The sequence below is a fragment of the Caretta caretta genome, chromosome 1, assembly GCF_965140235.1.
Source record: "Caretta caretta isolate rCarCar2 chromosome 1, rCarCar1.hap1, whole genome shotgun sequence".
In the NCBI taxonomy this organism is placed as follows: domain Eukaryota; kingdom Metazoa; phylum Chordata; order Testudines; family Cheloniidae; genus Caretta; species Caretta caretta.
In genome coordinates, this window is record NC_134206.1 from 353,328,452 (window position 1) to 353,348,393 (window position 19,942).

General features: G+C 53.2%; 1 long non-coding RNA gene across 1 annotated transcript; it reads right to left on the reverse strand.

Annotated features, from left to right (window-relative positions):
* Window positions 1-3,364: 3,364 nt before the first annotated feature.
* Window positions 3,365-9,478, reverse strand: LOC142070685 (uncharacterized). The gene is made up of 3 exons (XR_012666648.1): window positions 9,334-9,478; window positions 5,110-7,163; window positions 3,365-4,465 (listed from the first exon to the last, which is right to left on the reverse strand). It is a non-coding gene; the product is annotated as an uncharacterized LOC142070685 (long non-coding RNA).
* Between the last annotated feature and the right edge of the window lie 10,464 nt (window positions 9,479-19,942).

Consider the following 19,942-nt stretch of genomic DNA (forward strand, 5'->3'; position numbering starts at 1 on the left):
CTAGAGATGTCTCGGACGTTGTCTGGGTCGTACATCCTGGCACATGGACTCACCCAGCACCTTTGGGACCAGTACATGGAAGATAACCCCAGCCCTGGGAGGGAAATCAGGAGCGTGCCTGGCCATTTGCCTTTCTCTCTGCGGCTGGGGATGCGGAAGTGTTGCAGGATGTTATCCTTCCTTGGCAGCAGGGTGGGAAGCCAGAGGTTAGGGAAAGTTTCTCACATGCTTCAGGCGGATCCCAGGGGAGAAGGAAGGGACCTCGAGCCTGCAAACTCTCTTCAAGCAATGATTGGAGGAAGTGTAGGAAAGAGAAATCTGCCCTGAAGGCGGCTATGAGAGAATTTCACAGCCAGAGGTTTAAAGCCCAAGGCTGTCATGATGTTTGGGACGGGCCCAGGGAGGAAAAAGGTCCAGTGGCAAGGGGGCAGCCAGACTCTGGGTTCTGCGGGGGGCCAGGCAGCCCCAGTGACTCAGCGTAGGGCTGCGTGGCGTAACGCTAAGGAAAGGCAGGGAGCCCCAGGTACGCTGGGCTTGGGGGATTCAAAGGGGCACTTAAGGACAGTCCCAGAAGGGATGCTCAGAATCATTTTCGAGTATTACTCAGATCTTTTCCGAGCCGCGGGGAAGGAAGGAGGCGCCCATGGGACAGTGGGAACGGGGATCACAAGAGTCAAAGGCCAAGAGAGTAAGCACGAGAGATGAGTGGAGATTAACTTTGTTCTGGGGTCTCTGGTGCTACCAAGGGTCACTCCAGATCCGGAGGACAGTGTGAGGGCCCCGATCAGCTGTCTGGAAGGGGTGGGGGCAGTTTTGTTTCTCCAGGCACAGATGGTCGGACAGGTGAGCAGTACCAGACCTTCCCAAACGTGTTTGCTAGAATGCCAACTGGGGTGTTCGGTCAAACTCCGATTACAAGGGAACTGATGGAGTCCTTAAGTACAGGAGTCCTCATCTTGGTGGGCACGATGCGGGATAGACTGCCCCTGGGTAACTCGAGGCCTCTCGCTTTGCCTCATACGGACTGTAAAATCCTGTCCAGGGAGTGGCTTCCGAGGCTTGTCTAGGGCCACATGCTCCCCTCCATTCTGCGAGTGCAGGATGGGCAGGCTAATTGCAGCCTCATTCGCGGATCTCCGTGCAGTGTCTGGTGCCGAGGCACGAGGTCCGCAGGACGGGTCTGAGTAAACCTTTGACCAAGTTGTGCATGACTGTTCCCGCAGCCGGTGTTCCTCTGGTCAGCAGGCGGCAGGGGCCCCCTGCCAGTGTCTCTACATGCCGAGGAGCCCACTGAACCACCATCCTGTGTCTTTGTGGTGGAGCCTCTGATTGGGGGCGTGGCTGAAGTGGGGAGTCCTTCCAGACTGGAGGAGCCAGGTCGTCGGGCTGGCAGGAGCCCCCATGCAGGGGTGGTTTGCGGGTGACATTTCAGTGGGTCAGTACTCCTGCTGTGAGCCAGGCCCGAGAGACAAGCAGGGACAGAACTGCAGGGTTCTGCAGGAAGGGGGTGCAGCAGTTGGGTTACTATGCAGTAGCTAGGCAGTTTGAGTGCATTTACATATAGGAAGCATTAAGAAATGTGTGAGGCAGCTTATTAATATTAATGACCAGGGGCCTGGTTATGGACACCTGGAAGGCAACCTGTGGGTAAGGGGCTGGTATTGATTTTGTTATGGTCATGGAAGGTAATCAAATATGGCTAGGTAGCCAACAGGTCCCATCGAAGTGGGGTATAAAAGACTCTGTTTCCTTCCCTATTTCCAGGTTCCGCTGGCTCAGTGTCAGCTGAGGCCTGGCCATCTGTGCCATGCTCCACAAACCAATTCGTTGCCCCATGTCGTCTCCTCTTTGAGGCTCTAGGTATGAAATGCCGCGCCGGGTACCTGGGCTGTTTCTCTGGGTAGCTCTGTGCTGGTTAGTCACTGTGGGCAGGAGAATTGTCTGGGTTCTGTGTGGAGTGAACATTGGATCTAGGCAACTCTCTTGTAAATTATGCCAAGCCCTTAAAGAAAGGGCGGGTTTCTGGGCAAGCCTCCTGTGGGGACTGATCAGCTAGATGTGTGAGCATCACTCAGTGGCCGGCGAGTGTGAAACAGATGGCGTCAGCATTTGTCAGGGCTACCCAGTGCACCAGTCTCTCCCGCGGCACCCCCACTGTGCTCGGTGACCTCCCTGGAAATGTACCGTTTTCTCCCAAACAGCTTCCATGGCCTAATCGCTGTCGTCGGCCTCCAGTCAGGCAGGCCTGGGAATTGTCTGCAACATGGAAACAGGCAGAACTGGAAAGATCTGCCAAGGTGGCTGCCGTCTCTTATAGAAGAACCTGCCCTGGAAACGAGGGGGCAGCGTGTGGGGACCGGGAGATTAACCAGCTGGGTGGCCATTCAGACCTGCCGCTTTCCAGCGCCTGCCTCCGAAAGGGCTAACTGACGGGACGGCCGAGTGGCAGGACCGTGAGCAGGGTCAGGTGGCCCCACAAGACTTGGGCCCCCTCGTCTCGCAGCCTGAATCTCTTGTGGAGCTGAGCCCATTTTTACTCTGGTTACCTGGTGCTTGTGTTTCGCTAGCACCCACCTGTGCAGCTGCGGCCATGGCTCCCATCACCCTGGTATCTGGGCTCCTTCCCAAACCAAGGAACAGCTCCTCCAGGCCCCTTCTGCAGCTGGGGGGGGGCGGGGGTGCTCTGAGCCTTAGAGAGCCCTGTTGTCCAGGGCCTAGCTCCCAGGGCAATCACTGTGGGAACTTGGCACCTCAGTGAAATCAGGGAGCCAGGAACAGAACCCCGGTCTCCCGAGGGCCGAGCCCACTGGCCCATCCCCTGCAGTCAGGCCCAGGGCTCTGAGCACACACTCACACACTCGCACCCACCCCTGGCCCCTAAGAGCTCACACTTTAACCCCCATGGAGCCCCCAGCGGGACCTCCAGAAGCAACACTTGCTCCAGGGACCACAACCACAGTCACTCTCCTATACCTGCCCAGCCGCTGCAGAGCATGGCACAAGGTGAGAACATCAAACTGGGGGATCTGGGCAGAATTGGGGGCAGGTCCCCCAGGCCTGGGGCTTCTGCCCTCTGCAGACCCTTCACAGCAGCAAGCAAAGTGGGGGGAGGGGGCATCCGGGTCTGACTGTGACCAGTCACCCCTCCCCATGCCCCATCTCTCTCCCACAGCCTCCCTGTGGTGCATGCCCTTCCCACAGCTGGCTGGGGAAGAGCAGGAAACGCAGAACCTCCTTGCGGAGAAGAAAGAAGCTAAACAACCCTCTCCTGATGTCCCAGTCTCTCAAGCGCCTGCAGGGAGCAGGGCAGGCGGGTGCTACCCTGAGCAGCGAGGCGGAGGTGGGGAGCAGGCGGGGCGCTGATTTGATCTCCAGGGCTAACCAGGGACGTTTAAGGACTAACCGGCACTGCAGTTATTGGAACCTGAGATTTGATTATTATTTATTCCGATAATAAATCCCCGGGCGGGAAGCAGAGCTGCCTGCCGTGGGGAGCCAGCGTTTAGGGAATTAACCAGGGCGCTCGGATCCAGGGAGGCATGAAAGGGGAGGAAAGTGAGCCTGCAGGAGGCCGTTTGCAGAGCAGCCCCCTGTCCTTTTGCAGAGTGCATGTTCTCAGTAGCCTGCCTTTCTCGCCTCTGCGCTGGGGGCTGGCGCATGGGAATGGCCAGGCAGATCTGAGCTGATGTCCATCTAGCCCAGCGTCCTGTCTGGCCAGGGGATGGCGTGAGACCCCCTCAGATAATTCATCGCCCACATGAGGCCTCCTTTGGAGCTCTGAGGCAGGAGGTTGAACATCCCAGCCAAGAGCACCTGTTACCCGCACACTGTAGGGCACCTGCCTTTACCCAGTTCCTAGGGCTCAAGGTGTAACCCGACTGCTTTAGGCACCCCAACCCTTACCCAGTTCCTAGGGCTCAAGGTGTAACCCGACTGCTTTAGGCACCCCAACCCTTACCCAGTTCCTAGGGCTCAAGGCATAATCCAATTGATTTAGGCACCCCGACCCTTACCCTGTTCCTAGGGCTCAAGGCATAATCCAATTGATTTAGGCACCCCCACCCTGACCCAGTTCCTAGGGCTCAAGACATAATCTTCTGTGGGTTTGCAGGATCTTTTTACCAGGGAAAAAGCCTCACACAGTAATATCCTTATCCTCTATTTATTAACAATCACCAAGCAGAATACGCACGCTAAGCATACAATGCTACGCTCACCTGTCCTGATCAGGCAGGCGGTCTTTCCCTGTTGGCCAGGCAAGGTCGGTCTCGTCTGGGTCCTAGTTGTTGCACGTTGCGGTCGTGCAGAGGATTCTTAGCAGCTCTGGTCTTAGGCTGAGTCTTGGGTTGAGTTCTTCTCATTCCAGGTCTTTCCTTCTTCTTATTCTTTTCCTTTCTTTTTCCTTCCCAGCTGGTCTCCTTCTAGGACCCCAGTTTATATAGTGAAAACTGCGTCCTGCTTTGCTCTACCGTAACCAATGATTTTACGAAAATATTACAAAAGAATTCTTTGACCAATTCTAACATATTGCGAAACAATGCTCTTCCCAATCAGACCCCACCCACCACCTTAGTTAATTTACACCCAGCAAAATGAGTTCTGCACCAGACAGAAACAGTGAAAGACCCAGACAGAGACAGGACAGACAAACAATAGAGAAGTGGGGACCACAAAAGCAAAACCCTAACGAAGCAGAGATTTCACAACCACAATGGTTGATAAGTGATTTCTTGCCAGACAGGCCCCTGCCACACAAAGGTTTTTCTGTATCTGGTGACTGCGGGTGCTGTTCACACAGGAGCCTTTTTAACAGCCGGATAGTACACGGTTTGAGTGTAATTTAGAGGGCATGTGAGGATGGGACTCTCTGCTTCTAGGCTCCTGGCTGCTGCTGTCCTAGTGTGGCTGCGGACAAAGGCCTCAGACCTGACACTGGGCTGGGAGTCAGAAGAGCTGGATTTCACTCCCGGCCCTGCCGTGGGGAGTCACGGCTTCTCTTGCGCTTTGCCTACCCTGTCTGCAAAGTGGAACTGACATCAAGGGCCGCAGGCAAGCTCTGTGTGGGGCGGGACAAGCGCTGCTGGGGAAATGCAAACTGCTGTTACTTACTAGTAGCCTTTCATTTAAATGTCGCCAATTAGCACTGGCTGAGTGCCGGGTCCCCTGTGGACGTGTACAGGATGGGATCAATGCCCCAGCGCGGTGCTAGGGGGCGCTGGGCGGCAGAGGACAGGAGGGGCGCTCTCCCCTCTGGGTCTGTACAGCCGCGATGCCCCGGCACGGCGCTAGGGGGCGCTCTCCCCTCTGGGTCTGTACAGCCGCGATGCCCCGGCACGGCGCTAGGGGGCGCTCTCCCCTCTGGGTCAGTAGAGCCGCGATGCCCCGGCACGGTGCTAGGGGGCGCTCTCCCCTCTGGGTCTGTACAGCCGCGATGCCCCGGCACGGCGCTAGGGGGCGCTCTCCCCTCTGGGTCTGTACAGCCGCGATGCCCCGGCACGGCGCTAGGGGGCGCTCTCCCCTCTGGGTCAGTAGAGCCGCGATGCCCCGGCACGGCGCTAGGGGGCGCTCTCCCCTCTGGGTCAGTAGAGCCGCGATGCCCCAGCACGGCGCTAGGGGGCGCTCTCCCCTCTGGGTCTGTACAGCCGCGATGCCCCGGCATGGCGCTAGGGGGCGCTCTCCCCTCTGGGTCAGTAGAGCCGCGATGCCCCAGCACGGCGCTAGGGGGCGCTCTCCCCTCTGGATCAGTAGAGCCGCGATGCCCTGGCACGGCGCTAGGGGGCGCTGGGCTGCCTTTCAGAGCAGGGTGAGTGGCCGGGGCAGAGAGACTTAGGATGCTGGTGGGAGGAGGAAGCACTTTCTATGACCCGCCTCTCTGTACGCAACAGCAGCCCTGCTCTGAGCCTCGCCCCCCGGCCAAACAGCCATGGCAGCAAAATACCCACTCCCAGCCCTACTGTGGGGACTGTGCCCCATCTGATCCAACCCAGACCTGGCCACGTACACCCACCTCTGCCAGCCTCCTGCCTGGTACCTGCAGCTCATTCCACCCAGGGCTGTTCTGTCTGCCCGGGCACTGACGGCAGCAGGGCTGCGAGAGCACTTCACCTGTTTGGTGCTGCCCTCCCTGCCCTGGCTTCTCTGCCCTGCCTCCCCGAGCAGCGCCCCTTCCTCACTGCAGCCTCCCATGGCAGCTGCCTTCCACCAGGGCCAGGACCTCAGCCAGTGGGGACGCTTGTGAGACACAGAGGTGTCCTGGGAGCTGGAACTCACTGCTACAGGGACCACCACCCTCACAACCACATGCCACATTCAGCTCTCCCATGAGGCCTTCCCAAAAACACACACAGAGAGGTCGACACACTCACAACTGCTAACTAAGCCAGTTCTGTCCCCGACAGGCTGGTGTGTGTGGGAGAGACGGGGGGAGAGGATGAGAAAGAGTGAGAGAGAGGCAACCTTTGTTTTGGATGGGTGGAGGGATGTTTGGGTTGGGAGAGCGGTGGGTGGATGGATGGATGGATGGATGGGTGTTTGTGGGGATGGATGGATGGATAGATGGACGGAAGATGAATGTAGTGCATGGCGAGATGCCTGGGTGGATGGATGGAGGATATATATATGTGTGTGTGTGTGTGTGTAGGTAGATTAGTGGGTGGATGTGTGTGAGATGCTGGCAGACCAGATGCCAGCTGATGCCAAGGTCCAAATGTCTCAGCTGAACATAGACAAATAGCTAGAACCCGTGCAGCTCAGCTGGGGGTCAGTATGGTTAAAACAGGCATTGGAGATATAAGAATGTGTTTAGTGTTCAGACTTTCCTGAATACTTGTGAGTTGCTGGCAGTATTAATCTCATTTACAACAGCTGAATCCCACCTTGTATGGTACATTTCAGTGTTTGCGTTGTGAGTCTCTGTGACTGTGTGAAATACCAGACAGGAGAGAGACATTAACTCGTGGGAAAAGCTGCCTCCAACAGAAGGTGTCCCCTCCTGCCTCACAGGGAAGGCCTGTCAGCACCAGGCGAACTATTGTGGAACATGGAAGAGGACACATGCTTTTGCTGGTTGCTCTTCCCCCTCCCAATGGAGTGGAGCCGTGCAAGTCAATTCCTCCCCTCAGCTGAGTTTGCAGTTCAAAGCAGAATGAGAGAAGAGACAGTCTCTACGTAAAAGAATAAATGGACACAAATCAGATGTCAAGAATTATAACATTCATAAACCAGTCGGAGAACACTTCAATCTCTCTGGTTACGCAATCACAGACATGAAGGTCGCTATCTTAAAACAAAAAAACTTCAAATCCAGACTCCAGCGAGAAACTGCTGAATTGGAATTCATTTGCAAATTGGATACTATTAATTTAGGCTTAAATAGAGACTGGGAGTGGCTAAGTCATTATGCAAGGTAGCCTGTTTCCTCTTGTTTTTTCCTACCCCCCCCCCCAGATGTTCTTGTTTAACTTGGATTTAAACTTGGAGAGTGGTCAGTTTAGATGAGCTATTACCAGCAGGAGAGTGAGTTTGTGTGTGTATGGGGGTGGGGGGGAGGTGAGAAAACCTGGATCTATGCAGGAAATAGCCCGACTTAATTATGTAAAGAGTTGTCACTTTGGATGGGCTAGCACCAGCAGGAGAGTGAATTTGTGTGGGGGGGTGGAGGGTGAGAAAACCTGGATTTGTGCTGGAAATGGCCCACCTGTTGATCACTTTAGATAAGCTATTACCAGCAGGACAGTGGGGTGGGAGGAGGTATTGTTTCATATTCTCTCTGTGTATATAAAGTCTGCTGCAGTTTCCACGGTATACATCTGATGAAGTGAGCTGTAGCTCACGAAAGCTCATGCTCAAATAAATTGGTTAGTCTCTAAGGTGCCACAAGTACTCCTTTTCTTTTTGCGAATACAGACTAACACGGCTGTTCCTCTGAGAAGAGATAATAAACCCCAGCAAAGAGGAATTGTATCTTTTTCTGCTTGGACGCTGAGGGTTAAGGATTTCTAGGCATCAGCAAAAGATCCCCAGCGCTTGGCCTGGGTTAGCCCTAAAGGACATGGGGTATGTCTACACTGCAATAAAACCCCTGTGGCTGACCCATGTTCGTTGACTTGGGCTCACTGGGCTGTTTAATTGTGGTGTAGATGTTCCGGCTTGGGCTGACGCCCCAGCTCTGGGACCCCGTGAGGGGGGAGGTTCTCAGAGCCCAGACTCCAGCATGAACCTGAATGTCTACACCTCGCCCGAGCCCCTTAGCCCAAATCAGCTGACCTGGGGCGGCCGAGGGTGGTTAGTTGCGGGTTCTTAGCACGTGCGCCATGTGCCTCCAGTGCCATGTGGCCAGGAGTCGTCCCCGAAGTTGATCCGCTGGTTGGATCAGTCGCGTTCCTGGCCCGGCCCGCGCCCTGATGGGGAGTGCGACGTGACCGCCGAGCCATGCCCCCCAGGAGTTGCAGCACAGACGTAACCACGGAGCTTATTTATCATAGAAGCTTCTATTATTTTTTGAAACTTCAGACTGGAACTGATTTGTGTGCATCCATGTTTGTCTGCTTTAACCTTGTCAGTGGCTCTCTGGTTTCCTTTTCCTACTCACAAAAAGAAAAGGAGTACTTGTGGCACCTTAGAGACTAACCAATTTATTTGAGCATGAGCTTTCGTGATCTACAGCTCACTTCATCGGATGCATACCGTGGAAACTGCAGCAGACTTTATATACACACAGAGAATATGAAACAATACCTCCTCCCACCCCACTGTCCTGCTGGTAATAGCTTATCTAAAGTGATCAACAGGTGGGCCATTTCCAGCACAAATCCAGGTTTTCTGATGAAGTGAGCTGTAGCTCACGAAAGCTCATGCTCAAATAAATTGGTTAGTCTCTAAGGTGCCACAAGTACTCCTTTTCTTTTTGCGAATACAGACTAACACGGCTGTTCCTCTGAAACTTTTCCTACTCAGTCCATCTCTAGATCCTTATTGGCTACATGCGCTGTCTTTGGCGTGAGCTCTCCAGTGCAACTGACCTGGGGTAAGTGTCTGGTCCCTTGGGCCTGGGAGGAACCTGACTATTTCTGTGATCCTTGGCGTAGGGGCCCCACTATCACACAGGCAGGCTTGTTACCCAGGGTTCTTTCAACCCAACACTCTTGGTAACTTTTACTCTGTGCGAGGTGGTGTTAGGAAATAAATCAGGGGAGACACAGCCGTCCGACCGATAGATGGCTGGCACAAACAGGACAACACAAGGGTGCTTTCACTTAAAGCTAAACTTAACTTACTCTCAAGCACTTACATCCGCAACAGGTTAGTAAAACACCCCCAACCCTTGATAATTACCGAAGCTGAGCGTGGCTCTCGAGTGACACAGCAGCAGCGTCTGCCGGTGGGGAAAACAAGATGCATCCAGAGGGAGAGTCCAGTCCCGAAGAGTCCCAACACCTCAAACTTTTCCCCCTTATTTATACATTAGTACTAGAATGACATGTCCCTTAAAGAAAACTTGTTAAGCAAGCGGTTCCAATGGGCAAGCAAGAAGCTCCTTCTGATTATTGATTAACCAGGTGTGGTTTTTCCAGAGTTTGCAGCCTTGAGGCCCCAATAGACATTCCTGGGGCACATCCTGCTCTTCAAAAATGCATGTATCAGCCACTTCAACACAATTCTGATCAGGAAGGACATGGGGTCAAGCTGCCCTTTCTGTGTCACCCAAAACTCCCCCCACTCCTGCCTTGGTCAAACTGAGCGTGCTGAGTGGCCACTTTACAGCCTGCGGACTTGGCTGCTTTTAGCAATAAGCCATAGTGGTTTCAGGCACTTTACCGGTTTGCCAAAGTCCCCGTACAGGCTCACCGGGGCGGCGAGGTAGATCGAAACCCACGGGGACTGTCTGTGACGCCACGGTTGTTACAGCATCTGAGAAGTTCACACTGAATGGAAGTACTGAACTCAGGCCCCGCCTGGGGTTTGCACCCTGGGGTTGGCACCCACGCTCGGTAGCGTGACTCTGGGGGTGGGGGGACGGCTGGCTGCACAGACCAGCAGACGTGTGTTTGTGGGGGTGGATGGACAGATGGGTAAAACAGTCTTATCCTCTGCACACAGATAAGGCGGTTTATTCCCTGTGCATTTCCCCTAAGTCCCGCCTGGGAGCTTCCCAGCATCCGCTGGCTGCCCTGGACCACAGCAGCCCCTGTCCTCAGTTGAACTCCCGGGCTCTCCAGGCGATGAACCAGCCATGGCCAAGGCACGGGAGTAACACGGTGGAAGAGCGACACCCAGCGGCCAGTTGATAGAAGAGCTCTTGTGCTTTGCAGGCAGTTGCTAGGCTGTGGGAGTGGGGAGATGCTGGGGTGTCCGAGTGGCCTGTATCAGGCCGATCACCCCATAACACGGAGGAGAGGGTGCCCCACATCCACAGCTGGCACGGCTCCTGCCAGAGGCTGCAGGAGTTGAACATTCGCCCCGAAAAGGAGCAGCCAGCGGGGAAACAGCAAGTTATCTCAAGTGCCTATACACAAATGCAAGAAGCCTGGGAAACGAGCAGGGAGAACTGGAAGTCCTGGCACAGTCAAGGAATTAGGATGTGCTTGGAATAACAGAGACTTGGTGGGATAACTCACATGACTGGAGTACTGTCATGGATGGATATAAACTGTTCAGGAAGGACAGGCAGGGCAGAAAAGGTGGGGGAGCTGCACTGTATGTAAGGTTTCAGAGTAACAGCCGTGTTAGTCTGTATTCGCAAAAAGAAAAGGAGGACTTGTGGCACCTTAGAGACTGACTGCTCAGTGCTCCGGTATGAAACTGCAGAAAAACCTGAGAGTCTCTGGATTAAGTTTAGAAGTGTGAGCAACAAGGGTGATGTCGTGGTGGGAGTCTGCTATAGACCACCGGACCAGGGGGATGAGGTGGATGAGGCTTTCTTCCAGCAACTCACGGAAGTTACTAGATCGCAGGCCCTGGTTCACATGGGAGACTTCAATCACCCTGGTATCTGCTGGGAGAGCAATACAGCGGTGCACAGACAATCCAGGAAGTTTTTGGAAAGCGTAGGGGACAATTTCCTGGTGCCAGTGCTGGAGGAACCAACTAGGGGCCGAGCTCTTCTTGACCTGCTGCTCACAAACCGGGAAGAACTAGTAGGGGAAGCTAAAGTAGATGGGAACCTGGGAGGCAGTGACCATGAGATGGTCGAGTTCAGGATCCTGACACAGGGAAGAAAGGAGAGCAGCAGAATACGGACCTTGGACTTCAGGAAAGCAGACTTTGACTCCCTCAGGGAACTGATGGGCAGGATCCCCTGGGAGAATAACATGAGGGGGAAAGGAGTCCAGGAGAGCTGGCTGTATTTTCAAGAATCCTTATTGAGGTTACAGGGACAAACCATCCCGATGAGTCGAAAGAATAGTAAATATGGCAGGCGACCAGCTTGGCTTAACAGTGAAATCCTTGCTGATCTTAAACACAAAAAAGAAACTTACAAGAAGTGGAAGATTGGACAAATAACCAGGGAAGAGTATAAAAATATTGCTCGGGGATGCAGGAGTGAAATCAGGAAGGCCAAATCACACCTGGAGTTGCAGCTAGCAAGAGATGTTAAGAGTAACAAGGGTTTCTTCAGATATGTTAGCAACAAGAAGAAAGTCAAGGAAAGTGTGGGCCCCTTACTGAATGAGGGAGGCAGCCTAGTGACAGAGGATGTAGAAAAAGCTAATGTACTCAATGCTTTTTTTTCCTCTGTCTTCACGAACAAGGTCAGCTCCCAGATGGCTGCACTGGGCAGCACAGCATGGGGAGGAGGTGACCAGCCCTCTGTGGAGAAAGAAGTGGTTCGGGACTATTTAGAAAAGCTGGACGAGCACAAGTCCATGGGGCCGGATGCGCTGCATCCGAGAGTGCTAAGGAGTTGGCGGATGTGATTGCAGAGCCATTGGCCATTATCTTTGAAAACTCACGGCGATCGGGGGAGGTCCCAGACAACTGGAAAAAGGCTAATGTAGTGCCCATCTTTAAAAAAGAGAAGGAGGAGGATCCTGGGAACTAGAGGCCAGTCAGCCTCACCTCAGTCCCTGGAAAAATCCTGGAGCAGGTCCTCAAGGAAACCATTTTGAAGCACTTGGAGGAGAGGAAAGTGATCAGGAATAGTCAGCATGGATTCACCAAGGGCAAGTCATGCCTGACTAATGTAATTGCCTTCTATGATGAGATAGCTGGCTCTGTGGATGAGGGGAAAGCAGTGGATGGGTTGTCCCTTGACTTTAGCAAAGCTTTTGACACGGTCTCCCACAGTATTCTTGCCAGCAAGTTAAAGAAGTATGGGCTGGATGAATGGATGATAAGGTGGATAGAAAGCTGGCTAGATTGTCAGGCTCAAAGGGTAGTGATCAATGACTTCATGTCTAGTTTGCAGCCGGTATCAAGGGGAGTGCCCCAAGGGTCGGTCCTGGGGCTGGTTTTGTTCAATATCTTCATAAATGATCTGGAGGATGGTGTGGATTGCACCCTCAGCAAGTTTACAGATGACACTAAACTGGGAGGAGAGGTAGATACACTGGAGGGGAGGGATAGGATACAGAAGGACCTAGACAAATTGGAGGATTGGGCCAAAAGAAATCTGATGAGGTTCAACAAGGACAAGTGCAGAGTCCTGCACTTAGGACGGAAGAATCCCCTGCACCGCTACAGACTAGGGACCGAATGGCTCGGCAGCAGTTCTGCAGAAAAGGACCTAGGGGTGATAGTGGATGAGAGGCTGGATATGAGTCGGCAGTGTGCCCTTGTTGCCAAGAAGGCCAATGGCATTTTGGGATATATAAGTAGGGGCATTGCCAGCAGATCGAGGGACGTGATCGTTCCCCTCTATTCGACATTGGTGAGGCCTCATCTGGAGTACTGGATCCAATTTTGGGCCCCACACTACAAGAAGGATGTGGATAAATTGGAGAGAGTCCAGCGGAGGACAACAAAAATGATTAGGGGACTGGAACACATGAGTTATGAGGAGAGGCTGAGGGAACTGGGATTGTTTAGCCTGCAGAAGAGAAGAATGAGGGGGGATTTGATAGCTGCTTTCAACTACCTGAAAGGGGGTTCCAAAGAGGATGGCTCTAGACTGTTCTCAGTGGTAGCTGATGACAGAACAAGGAGTAATGGTCTCAAGTTGCAGTGGGGGAGGTTTAGGTTGGATATTAGGACAAACTTTTTCACTAGGAGGGCGGTGAAACACTGGAATGCGTTCCCTAAGGAGGTGGTGGAATCTCCTTCCTTAGATATTTTTAAGGTCAGGCTTGACAAAGCCCCGGCTGGGATGATTTACTTGGGGATTGGTCCGGCTTTGAGCAGGGGGTTGGACTAGATGTCCTCCTGAGGTCCCTTCCAACCCTGATATTCTATGATTCAATGATTCTATGAACAGGATAAAATGTCCCTGCAAAGGGAAATCCCCAGGTTTGTGGCCTGCTGTGCCTGCTTGGCGGACACAGCCTACTACTGCTACCACTCGATGGAGCCGCTGAGATTGCAGAGATCTCTGCTATGGAGCTGAAGGCCCAAGTTCAAACCCCACTGGTAACTTATGCCAGCGGGGTTGCCATGGGCATAGTCTTCCCTCTGAATGAGTGAGCCAGCCCCTCGGTACAGGGCTAGGGATTCTGTGCTGATGGAGGTGCAATCAGAGAGGTCTCAGGGCACTCTTGGGTCTTCTGCTGTGAGGTCCCTGAGCTCTGAGACAAAACGGGCTCACAGAGGGTCTGGTTCTGCCTTCCACCGAAATGCCCAAGAGCAGGTCAGTTCCCTGGCTGCCCACGGGAGGGGACTCCAGGAACTAGCCCAGTGAGGGTCCTGGAGGAGCGGGCCAGCTGTCCCCTCTCCACTCTCAGGGAGAAATGAGCAGAGCTGGTTTAAACCGCCCCACTCTCTTCCCCGCTGGGCTGGTGCCTCGACACAGAATCACTGAGAGTATTTGTTTCCCTCTAACAGGTAACCAGAACACCCCTCCCTGAAACATGCCAGGGAAGAACTGGTTGAATTCAGAGCGGACAGCTCCGAGCAGCGCATCTGTCTCAGTGTCTCATCAGAGCTCCCTAACGAAGGTATAGTCGTCACCCCACACCAGAAGGGAAGGGTTCTGGTCCCCCCTGTACAGAGAACGGGCCGGGCAACAGAATTGGAAGATAGGCGCAAGCATGAGGCCAAATCCTGCTCAAGTCACTCAGAGGATAGTTCCAGGGACTTCAGTAGCATTCTTCTTCTGGGCTAGGTTCTGCCTGTGACTATGGGGGGCCACACACACACACACGCATGCACACACATCCACATAAACACACACGCGCACACACAGGGATGCACACACCCACACACACGTGCACTCCAGATACTCCGAAGGGTGACATTAGGATCAGTCCAAGCACTAACAAGGAAAGCCCCACGGCCATTCTACCCCGGTCTCCCCTGCCTGCGTGAGCTCATTCCCTTGCTCTTCCCTCCAGCTGGATTTGCTCTTCTGCCTGTCCACCATCCCCACTGGTTCACGTTGTTCCCCACCACCTGCTGGCAGAGGGGGGGGGAGCTGCACTTGCATTCAACTCCAGAGCTTGTAGGCCCCCCTCGCCCCCAAAAAACTTCTTTGCTAAAAGTGATGATGGGTCAAGTCGGCATCGCCCTGGGCTCAAGTGCCGCCCGACGTTCTCCCACAAAGCTCTCTGGGAAACATGAGTGACGGCTGCTTCAGTGAGTTGGGGGACACCTGAGAACCTCTGAAGTTAAAACTCCGCCAAACCCTCTGAAAAGCATGGAAATAACCCACAGATGGAGATGACGGGTGTGAAAAGGGCTGAGTGGATTGGCATAAAGTCTGATTGCCACAGTCCTACGGCTTCTAGCCCCCTGACAGTACGCGCAGCCTGGGACAGAAACCCGGCACTGACACCTGACAGCCCAGCAGGATCCTCAACGCCGAGCCCCACGGCAAAGCTACCAGGAAACACAGACATCTGCTGTGGAGCAGTAGCGAGACAGGATAAAAACTCCCTGCACACCTGTGCAGCGGCACAGAAAGCCCATGGAGAGCTGCAATTCATTTCACTATCTTTTGTAGAGCAGCTAAACGATACCCGTCAGGGTCTGTTGCACACGCGTTTTCTAACGGCCAAATAATGACATTTTAATTATCAAATTACAGTGAGCAGACACTGCCCAGAGATCATTGCTTCATAGCTAACGCTGAGATAGCACCGGGATCTATCTTCCAACAGCTCATCCTCCCCCAGATTAAGCACATAATATCTGCGGTGACACCCTATAATTGTGATATTCATTGCCCTAATGCTGGTGCTCCCCAATCCATCCCATAGTTATGAGAGAGATTCTCAAGCAATTGTATGACACAGAACAGAAGGGAAAAGGACAGAGTGACGATGGCTATTGGAAGAACTATGCTGATTTTCACGTCTAGATTTCTATCAGAGAAAGAAAACTGTGTACATGTGTAACCTGGCCTATGTGCACATCAACTTATCTCCAGACTTTTTCATGGGTAGGATTTTTAACCTGTTTTTTTTTTTCTTCTAATGTTTAATTCTTACTACAGCAACCATAACTTTACAAGTTAACAAAGTTTTTGTCTGGGAATTTCCATGCTTGTTTCTTTTTAACTATAAGGCATATCATGACCATAACTGGGTCTCCTTCAGAGTTTAGAAGTCTGCATGGAGCCCTGCAAATATTGGATTGTAGCACATAAAAGAAGGAGCCAAAGCCTCGCCGGGTGTCAATTAGCATAGCTCTGTTGACTTCAGTGGAAGACAGAACTTTCTGGGGAGCCAGCTGAAGCCTGCAGGATAGATGCCCCAGGAATTAAGAACCATCACACACCTCACTGCCTTCTGCTTTAAGTGAAAAGTGCATTTCTCTGGCCTTGCCTTCTCTACCAAACATATGGTAACATACTTACATAGCCTCTGCACCCTGCTCCCCGCGGGGACAGATGGGAGTTACACTGCTCAGTAACATTACTGAAAGATGCTCAGATTCAACAGTGATGAGCAGGGTATAAAACCCAGGGTATAAAATAGAATAGAGCCACATCGATTCCCACCCACTGAGAATCCGGCTTTATGTCTTTATATGCTGAAGTGTCTTGTGCATCGTGTTCTTCAGGCAGAAGGGACCATCAGGATCATCTCGTCTGACCCCCAGCGTCACACGGGCCAGAGACCTGCCCCACAATCACTCCCTGAGCAGAGCTGTTAGAAAAACTTCCAGACTTGAGTTAAACATTGTCAGGGCTGGAGAATCCTTGACTCTTGGTAAGTTATTTCCATGGTTAATGACTCTCACTGTTAAAAATTGACACCTTATAGCCAGTCTGAATTTGTCTCGCATCAACTTCCAGCCATTGGATCATGTTAGACCTTCCTCTGTGAGACTGACGGGTCCATGATCAAATACTTGCTCCCCAGGTAGGTACTTACAGACTGTGATCAAGTCACCCCTGACCCTCCTCGTTGTTAAGCTAAGGCCAGCAGTTCTCAAACTCTGGGTTGGGATCCTAAAGTGAGTTAATGGGGTCGCCAGGGCTGGTGTTAGACGAGCTGAGGCCTGGGGCCAAAGCCAGAGCTCCACCACCCAGGGCTGAACTTGAAGCCCAATGGCTTCAGCCCTGGGGGGCAGGACTCAGGTTACAGGCCCCCTGCCTGGGGCTGAAGCCCTTGGGCTTTAGCCTCCCTGCCCAGGGCAGTGGGGATCGGGCGGGCTCAGGCTTCGGACCCCTTCCTGGGGTCATGTAGTAATTTTTTGTTGTCAGAAGGGGGTCGCGGGGCAATGGCGTTTGAGAACCCCTGAGCTACGCAGATTGAGCTCTTTGAGTCTATCATTATAAGGCAGATTTCCCAATGTTTTCATGATTCTCCTCTGACCCGCTCCCATTTCTCAGGACCCTTTGCATCCTGGACTATTATTTCCAGCACATACCGATTTATGATGAAGTCATCAGAGCATCGTGATGTACGTACCCAAATCTTACTGAGCTGAATTGTGCCTTGGCCCCGCTCCTCTACCGTCCCACCCAAAAGCACACCCATGGTCCTGAGACCAAACACTCCCGGCCACAGCGTGCTTGGGAGGCCAGCAGGGACTCACCTTGATCTGAGGCCATGACATGCAGCCTGGGCTGGCTCTGCTGAAGCCCACAGCCCCATTGCTGCCCCAAGGCTCCTGCCGTGGGCTGCTAGAGGACTGTCCAACACACATTCGCCCCTGCTGCAGCAGCTCATGGAATCAGCAAGCACATAACAAACCCAGGCACTGCTGGCTACAGAGTGAACCCGCTCCTGGCAGCAGTCCCATTGACATCACATGGGTATATTCACAGTGCTCCTTGGGGCCCCCAGGGCTCCATATGTCCTATACACACCGCTGAGTCTAGAACCCTGGTCTTGTGGCTGTAGAGCCCAGCGCTTTCCTACTTGAGCCAAAGCAAAACACCTGCAATGGCCTGCAATAGTAAGTCTCTTAACCTCTCTGCAGGTCCAGCCACTACAGGGCAGCATTGCACACTCATTCACGTGTACCAAGCCAACCCGCCCAGTTCCTTGGCCAGGGAACTTTTCAAGAACAGAGAATCATAGAATCGTAGGGCTGGAAGGGACCTTGAGAGGTCATCTAGCCCAGTCCCCTGCACTCAAGGCAGGACTAAGTATTATGCCCAGTATAAATCCCCAGCCTGAGTTAAGGCAGCCGGTTTTCAGCTTGCCAGCGGCACTTAGAAACTGAGAAATTCCAGTGTCTAGATCCCCCTGCTGCATTGCATTCAGCATCATCCCCCAGGCCTTGGCTACCAGGCACAAGCATTTCTGCTCAGTTACACCCGGAGATGCACTTTAAGCCTGTGACCCCGAGGAGTCCTAGTCAGCGGCCAGGGGCCCATGGTGCTAGGCCCTGTACAAACTGATGGCCACTGCCCCAAAGAACTGACAATCTACATATAAGACAAGAGATCCCAGATGGGAGAGTAGAAGGAACCAATGAGCCAGGGCTGGGCAGTGTGACAGGCAGGGGTCTCTGCACCCCACAGCCCCCCAGCTGTCACTGTTTGTAGGTCTTGGGTCAGGCAGCGTTCTGAGGTGGGATTTGAAGGTGGATGATGGGGGGGGGGCTCTGTGGATGTTTATGGGGAGCAGCAAGCATGGGGGGCAGCCTGGGTGAAAGCACAAAGGGGTGTCTGTGGAACCCTTCTGCCAGGTGGAGTCAGCAGCAACGAGGGCCGGGTTCAATATTCAGGGGTTTCTCTTAACAACGCAACCTAGAGCTGGCTCCAGCCCCCACCCAGTGACCTGGGACAATTCCACACCATCTCTGGGCGCCTCTGAGAGGCAATACTTCCCACCTCGCAAGCACTGGGTCCGCGTATGGAAAAGAAAACTCTTAAAAAAAAAAAAAAAAAAAAGGGAAAGGAACCTGGCATTAACTCATGAAAACCCCACGAGCATCATTCGAAAACATGACGTGACCAAAACACCCACCCCAGAGTAAATTGGGCAGCATCTTTCCCCTCCATCTCTCCCGTTGTGGTGTGAAAGTCCAATGAACAAATGTTCAATCCACACTGCCCCCCCTCCCTTCCCTGCACCCCACTCACAGCTGCTGTCCTTGGTCAGCCACGACCCAGGGTTCAGAAACGCATTCACACGAGCTCACCCCCAACCCTGGTGTGCGTTGGGAAGGCACTCACACGAGCTCACCCCCAACCCTGGTGTGCGTTGGGAAGGCACGGAGCAATGGCTCAGTCCGCTCGCTGCTCACCGTCATTATAGCTCTCTGTGATCTCAGCCATTAGCAAGGGACCCTCACGGCTAGAACAGGCTCCGCTCCGTCCCCAGAGACACTATCATACAGCAGTTACCAATGATTGCAGCTCTACTGACTCACAACAAAAGACTTTCAATTGACTCTTAATCAGCTCTGCCCTTAAACAATCAAGAGAAGAAGTAACCAATTGTAGCCAGGGCCCTTAACCAGAACCCCCACTGCTGACCCCAAACATATCCCTCATTTCTTCTCCTCCCCCTTCCTCCCCTGGCCTTTGGCACCTCTACCCCCCGCAAGTGCAGTTCAGCTGAGAGTGACTGCCCTCCATCAGGGCATGCCAAACACAGTTCAGCTGCCCTTCACTCACAAGAGAGCGGTAACAACACTTTCTTACCCCTGCCCCCAATAACAAGGGACTCGCAATCCAACACCAGGATCATGTGGGTAAAGCAGCCCCATCATGCTGTGCACCTAGGCAGAGTGGGAGTGTCTATGCAAACAAGGTTGGTTCCTGAAGTCTCCTCCTCCAGCTCATCACAAGGTGTGAGGGGAAAGCTCATTCGGACCCAAGTGGGTGATGGAGGTTGGTATGTGGGCTGCTCGGAGGTGAGAGTTGATGGCTCGGGAGTGAGTGAGAGAGAGGATAGGGAGGGTGGGGTTAGGTCGTAGCTCATGTTTTTAACTTAGACAAAGGCCTAACAAAGCAATTTTCAAATGTGCTAAAGTGGCTCAGTTTTTAACTAGCTCTGACTTCAAAGCCATTGCAAGAAATGGCTGTAAACGTTCCCTCTCTTCTGAAGTCAAGCAGGACAATGCTGATGGGAAAATCTACCACCTGACCCAAAGAGACGGACCCGGGGGCTGGAAAACCGAAGGAACCTCTGGGCCCAATTCTGATCTCTCTGTTCCAGTGTGGTAAAGCAGGAGTGATCCCGGTGGGGCTCCCTGGTACACGCCGGGCTGAGCAGGATTAAAATCAGTCCCCTTGATCACAACAGAGTCACTCCAGACCTACGCTGGGACGCGTCGGAGGAGAATCAACTCTTCAGAGAAAGGCGGCGGATGGTTCTTTCAGACTAAAACACAGTGGAAGCATTTGTTTTTAAGCCAGAAGCTGGCTGGGTCAGCGTGTGGGAGGGGT